This window comes from Enhydra lutris, unplaced genomic scaffold (genome assembly GCF_002288905.1).
Source record: "Enhydra lutris kenyoni isolate GAN:26980312 unplaced genomic scaffold, ASM228890v2 scaffoldscaffold295, whole genome shotgun sequence".
Classification (NCBI taxonomy): domain Eukaryota; kingdom Metazoa; phylum Chordata; class Mammalia; order Carnivora; family Mustelidae; genus Enhydra; species Enhydra lutris.
In genome coordinates this window covers 24,631-34,717 of record NW_019154379.1, presented here as the reverse complement: position 1 = coordinate 34,717, position 10,087 = coordinate 24,631, and the positions used below count along the sequence as shown (strand labels likewise).

The 10,087-nt window shown below is 42.8% G+C and overlaps 2 pseudogenes; one reads left to right on the top strand and one right to left on the bottom strand.

Moving 5' to 3' along the window:
• The first annotated feature begins 6,752 nt into the window (after nucleotides 1-6,752).
• LOC111140247 lies at nucleotides 6,753-7,768 on the top strand (annotated as a pseudogene).
• Nucleotides 7,769-8,610: 842 nt separating this feature from the next.
• LOC111140246 lies at nucleotides 8,611-9,514 on the bottom strand (annotated as a pseudogene).
• Between the last annotated feature and the right edge of the window lie 573 nt (nucleotides 9,515-10,087).

The following is a 10,087-nucleotide window of genomic DNA, read 5'->3' as shown; positions in this document are numbered from 1 at the left end:
TAATAGGGGAAAGGGTCAGAAGGAGAAGCAGACTCCCTGCTGCATAGGGAGGTCTATGAGGGGCTCAATCCTGGGACTCTAGGATCATGACCTAAGCCAAAGGCAGATGCTTAACTGACTGAGCCACCCAGGCGCCCCTAAGGGCTTCACTTCCGAATAGCAAAGAAGTAAAATCTTGAGTGAAATAATCATGTGTGACTTAGAACAGTTTTATGGAAATTATAGATCCTTTTTAAAAAATATTTTATTTATTTGATAAGAGAGACAGATTACAAGTAGGCAGAGAGAGAGGGGGAAGCAAGTTCCCAGCTAAGCAGAGAAATTATAGATTCTAATATATGACCACAATCTTTTTTGAATATTTCCCTAGGTATTATTCAAAGAGCTTTCATAATTAACACATAAAACCACAAAAATAATCTAAGAGAATATTATTCTTCAATTTTTATGAGACTATTCTGTCAAACATCCAGTAAACAGAAGGGCCTGGGTTTTAACGTCATTTGTGAGATGTAGAATTTATCCAAAAGGACCACATTGGTCAATGTACAGAAAGGTGCTAAAAGACTATTCATGACAGGTTTTCTAAGTGAGAGGAGTAATGTAAAGAGGGTAACATCACAGAACTCATCTAGCAACTTTTACATTTTATGCACATATTGATACATTGACAAGATAATTATATACACTTTAAAAGAGGTAATGTAGAGGCACCTGGGTGGCTCAATGAGTTAAAGCCTCTGCCTTTGGCTCAGGTCATGATCCCAGGGTCCTGGGACTGAGCCCTGCATGGAGCTCTATACTCAGTAGGGAGCCAGCTTCCCTTCCTCTCTCTACCTGCCTCTCTGTCTACTTGTGATCTCTGTCTGTCAAATAAATAAATAAAATCTTTAAAGAAAAAAAAAAGAGGTAGTGTAGAAAATTTCTCATTGTGACTGCAATTTTAAAATATTTTCAGTGTTATAAAACATACACATCTATTTGTGGATGACACTTTTGGGTCGTTTCAACACACCATGGAGACAAATACACAGACTAAAATAAGAGTTACTGTTTCTGAGTCTTGTTTTCATTGTAAATTTATTTTGTTGATCAATTGGGAGTTATCTTTTAGAATTCTGGGACCCTTGAACATATGTTAATATGATATGATTGTTTCCCAGCAATAAGAAGAATGTGTCTGTGTGACATGAGCGTGGAATGGATGGAAATTTGCAGGACCAATGCCCTAATGATTTAGAACCTCTACCGGCAAAGTTAAGAATCTCCAAGTAAAGAAAGGTGAGAGCCTTCATTTCCCAAGTAAACTGTAAGCAAAGCGAAAGAAGAGAGGGGGCTTTCCAGATTAAACACCCTGTTTGGGGGCACCTGGGTGACTCAGTGGGTTAAAGCCTCTGCCTTCAGCTCAGGTCATGGTCCCAGGGTCCTGGGATCGAGCCCTGCATTGAGCTCTCTGCTCAGCAGGGACCCTGCTTCCTCTTCTCTCTCTCTGCCTGCCTCTCTGCCTACTTGTGATCTCTCTCTGTCAAATAAATAAATAAAATCCTTTAAAAAAAATAAAGTTTGTTCCTTGCCATTAATATGGGTCCTGGGTGAATTGCTTTGAGATGTGCATAAATCATGGTGTTTATTTTTTATTTATTTTTTAAAAGATTTTATTTATTTATTTGACAGACAGAGATCACAAGTAGGCAGAAAGGCAGGCAGAGAGAGAGAGAGAGAGAGAGGAGGAGGAAGCTGGTTCCCCACTGAGCAGAGAGCCTGATGCGGGGCTCGATCCCAGGACCCTGGGATCATGACCCAAGCTGAAGGCAGACGCTTTAACCCACTGAGCCACCCAAGTGCCCCTTATTAATTTTTTTAAAGATTTTATTTATTTATATGAGAGAGAGAGAGAGAGAGAACACAAGCAGGGAGAGGGGCAGAGGGAGAGGGAGAAGCAGGCTCCCCACTGAGCACAAAGCCCAACAGGGGTCTCAATCCCAGGACCCTAGGATCATGACCTGAGCCGAAGGCAGATGCTTAATGAACTGAGCCACCCAGACACCCCCTTTACTAACTTTAAAACAGTATTATCTCAGCAATTGCACTATTTACCCCAATGGTATAGATGTAGTGAAAAGAAGGGGCACCTGCACCCCAATGTTCATAGCAGCAATGGCCACAACAGCCAAACTGAGAGAGCCGAGAAGTCCTTCAACAGACGAATGGATAAAGAGGTCGTGGTCCATATACACAATGGAGCAGTACTCAGGCATCTGAAAGGAAGAATACCCACCATTTGCATCCACATGGATGGAACTGGAGGGGATTATGCTCAGTGAAGTAAGTCAATCAGAGAAAGACAATTATCATATGGTTTCACTCATATGTGGTACCCTAAGAATAAGGCGGAAGACCATAAGTGAAGGGAACGAAATCAGAGAGGGAGATGAACCACGAGAGACTCAACTCTAGGAAATGAACTGAGGGTTGCTGGAGGGCAGATGGGGTAACTGGGGGATGGGCATGAAGGAGGGCAAGTGTTGCGCTGAGCACTGGGTGTTATATGCAACTGATGAATCACTGAACACTCCATGGGAAACTAACGATACACTCTATGTGGGCTAACTGAATTTAAATAAGAATGAAACGCTGTATTAGCTGTAGAGCGGGGTGATCTGGCAGAGAATACCTGAGCCAGGGGGGTGAAGGTAGCATCGGCCATAACAGAGCACATCACAGCACTGTCAGGTGCCTGATGTACCCAGGACACCTCACCACTTTTTGTGTCATTGGAAAAACAAAATTTAATTAGACCCCATGCCTCCTGCCTGCACCAGTGCCTCCTGTCACTTGCTTCGGACCTCCATCCTCAGCGGGACGCCAAGTAGATCCCAGGAGCTCACATGCCACCGGCAGCCCAGGCACCTGCACCAGCTCCTGCCAGTGCACCACACTGTGGGCCTGGTCTTGCGCCCTGGGCTGTGTCCGCCGGGAGGCATTGGACAAGTGTGGCTGCCGGCCCCCATGAGGGGGAGAGCCTGTTCCAACATGCACAGAGCTATAGTTTAAAAACAATTTTTTTTCGTATTACCCTGACCTGCTAGCTACAATCCTGTTTCCACAATATATGTGAATTACAATAAAAGTTGACTTTTAAAGAAAGAAAATTATAATCAGAATCGAATCATGAGAAAATATCGGCTTTATGCAAATATCAAGGCACATTTAGCTTCCAAACCCTGTAATCTGCAGGGTATGTAAGTAGTGTTTCTTTAGCAAACTACACAGCAAAGTTCTCTTTTGCAGAAAATTCTGAATTATTTTAGATCGCCAATGCCTTCCTGTTTATTTGCACATTTTCTTTTTTTTTCCCCTTTTTTTCTTTTTTAAGTGTGCTTATGGAGCCTGATTCAAGGCTCAAACTCATTACCCTGAGATGAATACATGAGCCCATATCAAGAGGCAGATGCTTAACCAACTGGGTCACCCAGGTGATTTTTTAAAAAAAGGATTTATCTTTTTTTTTTTTTTAAAGATGTCTTATTAAAAAAAATGTCTTTTTTTAATGTTTTTTTTAAAGATTTTATTTATTTATTTGACAGACAGAGATCACAAGGAGGCAGAGAGGCAGGCAGAGAGAGAGGAAGGGAAGCAGTCTCCCCACTGAGCAGAGAGCCCGATGTGGGACTCGATCCCAAGACCCTGAGATCATGACCTGAGCCGAAGGCAGTGGCTTAACCCACTGAGCCACCCAGGCGCCCAAAGATGTCTTTTTTTAAGAAAAGATTTATCTACCCATTTTAGAGAGAAAGAGAGAGAAAAGAGCGGGGAGGGGAAGAGGGAGAGAGAGAAACTCAAGCAGAGTCCCTGCCAGGTGCAGAACCCAGCACAGGGCTCGATCATACAACCCTGAGATCAGACCTGAGCCAAAATCAATAGTCCAACACTTCACCGACTCTGCCACCCAGGCGTCCCAGATACCACTCTTTCTAAGAGGTGGAGACTGATTGACCTGCTAAACTTACTGACTCCCTTCCAGTCAGTACAGAATGGGGATGGGCAGATAGCAATTTTACAGTGGAGAGACTGGAAAACACTACCAACTCTTGATAACCACGTGATCGAGATTAACATCGCCAATGATAAGCAGTGGTTAATTGCATGAATTCCCTGATGTGATATGATGTGATTAGATGAGATGTGAGATGTTTTTATAAAAGTCTATATACATGTCTGGAATCCATCAAAATCCTTGAGGAGAACACAGGCAGCAACCTCTTTGACCTCAGCTGCAGCAACTTCTTCCTAGCAAGGGAAGCAAGGGCAAAAATGATCTACTGGGACTTCAACAAAATAAAAATCTTTTGCATAACAAAGGAAACAGTCACCAAAACCAAAAGACAATGGACAAAATGGGAGAAGATACCTGCAAATGACCTATCAGATAAAGGGCTAGTATTCAAAATCTATTAAGAACTTATCAAACTTAACACCCAAAGGACAAAAAATCCAATCAATAAATGGGCAGAAGACATGAACAGACACTTCTGCAAAGAAGACATCCAGGCCACCTGGGTGGCTCAGTGGGTTGGGCCTCTGCCTTTGACTCAGGTCATGATCTCAGGGTCCTGGGATTGAGACCCATGTTGGGCTCTCTGCTCAGCAGAGAGCCTGCTTCCCCCTCTCTGTCTGCCTGCCACTCTGCCTACTTGTGATCTCTGTCTGTCAAATGAATAAATAAAATCTTAAAAAAAAAAAAAAGAAGAAGAAGAAGACAGCCAAACAGCCAACAGACACATGAAAAAGTGCTCAACCACTTGGCATCAGGGAAATACTAATCTCACCACAGTGAGATCCCACCTCACATTGGTCAGAATGGATAAAATTTACAAATCAGGAAACAACAGGTGTTGGCGGAGGATGCGGAGAAAGCTGAACCCTCCTACACTGTTGGTGGGAATGCAAGGTGGTGCAGCCACTCTGGAAAACAGTGTGGAGGTTCCTCAAATAGTTGCAAATAGATCCACCCTACCACCCAGCAATCACACTCCTGGGTATTTACCCCAAAGATACGAACATAGTGATCTGAAGGGGAGGTCCAAAAATGAGTGCTGTGAATTGTGTAAGACTGAGAAATCACAGACCTGTACCCCTGAAACAAATAACACATTATATGTTAATTTTTAAAAGGGAGAAAAAAAATCTATAAACACTATCTAATCAGACAAACCCAATTTCAGAGGTATTCTAGAAAGTACCTGGCCAGTCCTCCGCACACCTATCATGTTCATAAAAACTGAGGAGACAGAGAATCTGACAGAATCTGACAGAGAGAAGAGGAGGTGGGAGACACATGTGGGCTACATGTAATGTGGTATTTTGGATTGGATCCTGGAAGAGGGGGAAAAAAAGACATTTGTGTTAAAACTGATGAAGTAAGAATAAAGTCTACAATTCAACTTCTAATGTGGTGTCAGTGTTGGTTTCTTAGTTTTCCACAATGTACTATGGTAACCTAAGATGATAACAATAGGGGAAACAGACTGAGTGGAAGATGGGAATTCTCTGTATGTTCTTTGCTAAACTGATTCCAAAGTAAAAAAATTACATTAAAGTTGCAACCCCGGCACCTGGGTGGTTCAGTCGGTTAAGTATCTGCCTTCTACTCAGGTCATGATCTCACAGTCCTGGGATCAAGCCCCTGGTTGGGCTCTCTGCTCAGCGGGGAGTCTGCTCCCTCTCCCTCTACTTATGTTCTCTCTCCCTCGGTCCAACAAATTTTTAAAATCTTTTAAAAATAATAATAAAGTCGCAACCCCTATAATTTAATTTATTCACAGATATCTACATTAAATTATGTGTGAGTTGATATCTACTGTTTCTTTCAAATGTGTCCATTTGCTCTGGTGGGTGATTTCAAAAGCAGGAAAATTCATTAAACAAAACAGACTCAACAGATTCATGTCTCTGGTCTCCAAGTTGCTGCTCCTTTACTAATCCAAGCTTGATGAAGACTTTCTTTATAAGCTTGTCTCCTCAAATTGGATGCAGACACCCACCCTAAAATCTGCTTCTTAGCAACCAGCCAGTTGGCCCCAATACCTAACCCAGAACAATCTACCCTCTGCAGACCCTAAAGCTTGATTCATTTTTTATCACAGACATAAAACATTTATTTAATATTTGCTTTCCACCTCTACCCTTTGAAAACTTCAGCTGACATATCCTCCTGCAAGATTCTCCTTCATCCCCTGGAGTTCACAATTCCAATGTTCAACTGAAAACATTTTTAATATGTTCATCTTTCTCCACACACATGTTTTCTTATTTCAAACAGCTACCATTCTCTAAGGATGTAAGTCGCAATTTGCACAACCTGGATGTCATTGTCCTTCACAACTAAAACCTAATTTTCCCCCAGCTTTACCTCAGGCCACTTGCATCCCAATACAGAACCCAGAACCCTCTACCCTGAATTCTCTGAATGGTCATCCCACATGTTATTCCTTTGAAAGGCACTGGCCTATCTAGGAAGAAGTAGAGAGCCCCTCCCCCTCCAAAAAAAGGCACCGGCCTTGCTATCACATGACCAGTAAATCTTAAGAAAATTTGGTATCTCACATGAAAAATTACATATCCGAGCCTCGCGGTTCCACTTAAGGCCCCTCCCGCGCTCAGCTCCCAGTGTCGGAGCGGCTGCCGCCAAGTCCAGATCCAGTCTCGCGCGCCGCTGACGCCCGTCCTCCCGACATGCACTCCCGATTCCTTTTGGTTCTAAGTCCAAAATGGCAACTCTGAAAGATCAGCTGATTCAGAATCTTCTTAAGGAAGAACATGTCCCCCAAAATAAGACTACAGTTGTTGGGGTTGCTGCTGTTGGCATGGCTTGTGCCATCAGTATCTTAAGGAAGGACTTGGCAGATGAACTTCCTCTTGTTGATGTCATGGAAGACAAACTGAAGGGAGAGATGATGGATCTCCAGCATGGCAGCCTTTTCCGTAGAACACCAAAAATTGTCTCTGGCAAAGACTATAATGTGACTGCAAACTCCAAGCTGGTTATTATCACAGCTGGGGCACGTCAGCAAGAGGGAGAAAGCCGTCTTAATTTGGTCCAGCATAACGTGAACATCTTTAAGTTCATCATTCCTAATGTTGTAAAATACAGCCCAAACTGGAAGTTGCGTGTTGTTTCCAATCCAGTGGATATCTTGGCCGATGTGACTTGGAACATAAGTGGCTTTCCCAAAAACCGTGGTATTGGAAGTGATTGCAACCTGGATTCAGCTTGGTTCCTTTACCTAATGGGGGAAAGGCTGGGAGTTCACCCATTAAGCTGTCACGGGTGGATCCTCGGGGAGCATGGAGACCATGGTGGGCCTGTATGAAGTGGAGTAAACATTGCTGGTGTGTCTCTGAAGAATCTGCACCCTGACTTAGGCACTGATGCGGATAAGGAACAGTGAAAAGAGGTTCACAGACAGGTGGTTGACAGTTCCTATGAGGTGATCAAACTGAAAGGCTACACTTCCTGGGCCACTGGACTGTCTGTGGCAGATTTGGCACAAAGTATAATGAAGAATCTTAGGCGGGTGCATCCAATTTCCACCATGATTAAGGGACTCTATGGAATAAAAGATGATGTCTTCCTTAGTGTTCCTTGTGTCTTGGGACAGAATGGAATTTCAGATGCTGTGAAGGTGACTCTAACTCCTGAGGAAGAGGCCCGTTTGAAGAAGAGTGCAGATACACTCAGGGGATCCAAAAGGAGCTGCAGTTTTAAAGTTTTCTAATGTACCACTTCACTGTCTAGACTAGGACAGGGTTTTAGTTGGAGGTTGTGTACATTGTCCTTACTATCTGATCTGTTACTTAAGTAATATCAAAATGGCCTAAGGAAAAAACATCGGTTTCCTAAAGTTCTAAATAGGAATGGCTCACCAAGCCCTGCAGCTGTACCGTAATGCTGGATGATACTTGCCTTTGTAGTCCTAAACGGGTTCATCTCAGAGGCACCACTGCCAATGTTGCATATGCTGCAGGTGCTCTGCAAACCACATGCGTATTTCCTGTGTGTTCTATGACTTCTGGTTCCTTCACCCGACACCCAACATGCCTAGTCCATCTTTTCCAGTCAGTCACATCCTGGGCTCCAACGTATAAATTAATTATTGCATGTATTGTGCATAACTGTTCCAAAGGATCTTACTTCGTGTACCATGTATGTCAGAATATAGTGCACATTGCCATATAATGTAAAAAGACCATGCAACCAAGTGTCGTACTAACTAAAATACCAAATAAAATTTGAACAGTGACTTTTTTTTTGGAAAAAAAAATTACATATCCAAAGACATTTCCAGTATCTCCACAGTATTTCAAGAATGTTTTGTTCATTGGACTCTGAATTTCTCCACTACAGCCATTAATAAAATGCAATTACATAAGTACTTCCATAATAATTACACAGAATTTCATTTACAAGTGGCCATTAGTCACTATTGTTGTAGCAGAAATTTCTGTCTTATTCAAAACTAGATGTAAAATGAGACGGACTGTAATTTTGCTGAAGATTCCTTGAAGAATGAGTGTATAAGCAGCTGAACACAGTGCAAACCAGATAGTTTATATTTTTCTGATGGGATGAGGGAATTGTGTATTTCTTCTCATGCACACAGAAAAGAGTCTGGATACACAGTGGTCATGACTCAAAGAACAAAGGGGCAAGCCGTTGGAAAACATGCATTGATTAGGGCAGAAGTATAGAAAAATACATGTAATTAATGGAAGAGAGGGTATAAAAAGACACAAAGGTGCTCCCCAGCAGAAGGATGCTTTGGGTGGCTCTGATCTCAGGGGAGGATCTGGGGGACACTTTGGTCCTATAAATGTGTTGGACCTGCTGCTTATGCCGTACAGGGTGGAAACCAGGAACCCACTGGCCCAAGTTATGAGTCCCAAGCACAAAACATCAGGGGAGGATATCGATACCGTATATAGTAAGTCTGTGTCTTTGTCGTGAAGTGCAGAAGCCCGGTATCCAAACTCCATATTTTCTGAAGTGTTTTGTTGTTCCATTTGTCAGTCACATACACAGGAACCATAATATTTAGGTTTATATTCAGGATCCAGCAAAGGATATCTGAGGGGCCAATGTGCTAGGGAGGTTTCCCTTTAAGCACTGCCCACCAGGAGTTCCAGGCGCTGATGGGGATGTCCTGGAAGACACTCAGGATGCACATGGTGCCCATAGACAACCCCCTGGACCCTCTGTGGACCAAGAAAACAACTTTGCATCCAAAGTCACTGAGAAAATATCTCAACTCAAAAGCCTCCACTGGGATTCCTCTGGAGAGAATGACCACGGAGTTAAAGTCAAGTGCCTAAGAAGCGAATCTGTGGACTTTGAAATGTATTCCCTTAAGCCAAGAGATGATGAACAATGACAGAAGAGTAAGAAGTTCCCCGGGGTTCCAAGGACCATCTGCAATAGGAAGATTACAGCAAATTTCACATCCATTAAGGCCATTCTGTCACTCTCCGGGGCTCAGTGTTCACATCCACAAAGAGAGGAGTCTGCATGAACACATGAGCCGTGGGCTGTTTGTGGAAAATAAATTCAAAATTCTCCCCTTGCTACTACTTTCCCCTGAGATTTTCTTTCCAATACACATGTCTTCATTAATTAATGATTTCTCAAGTTTGATGTATTTCTTTGTATAGTGCTCATTGAATCACTCTTACTCATGCTTTACCTATTGTAAATTATTTAGTATTTACAAGTATGTGCATTTTACAGGCAAGAATTTAATTATAATGAGGTTATATGACTCATTTAAATATTGTAATGGCCAGGTTGCAATGAAGTTTGGTGTTTACCAGCATGCTATACTCTCATAGCTACCTGGTCATATCTTTTTTTTTTTTTTCTTAAGACTTTATTTATGGGGCACCTGGGTGGCTCAGTCATTAAGCATCTGCCTTCACCTCAGGTCATGATCCCAAGGTCCTGGGATCAAGCCCTGCACTGTACTCCCTGCTCAGCGGGAAGCCTGCTTCTCCCTCTCCCACTCCTACTCCCCCTGCTTGTGTTCCCTCTCTC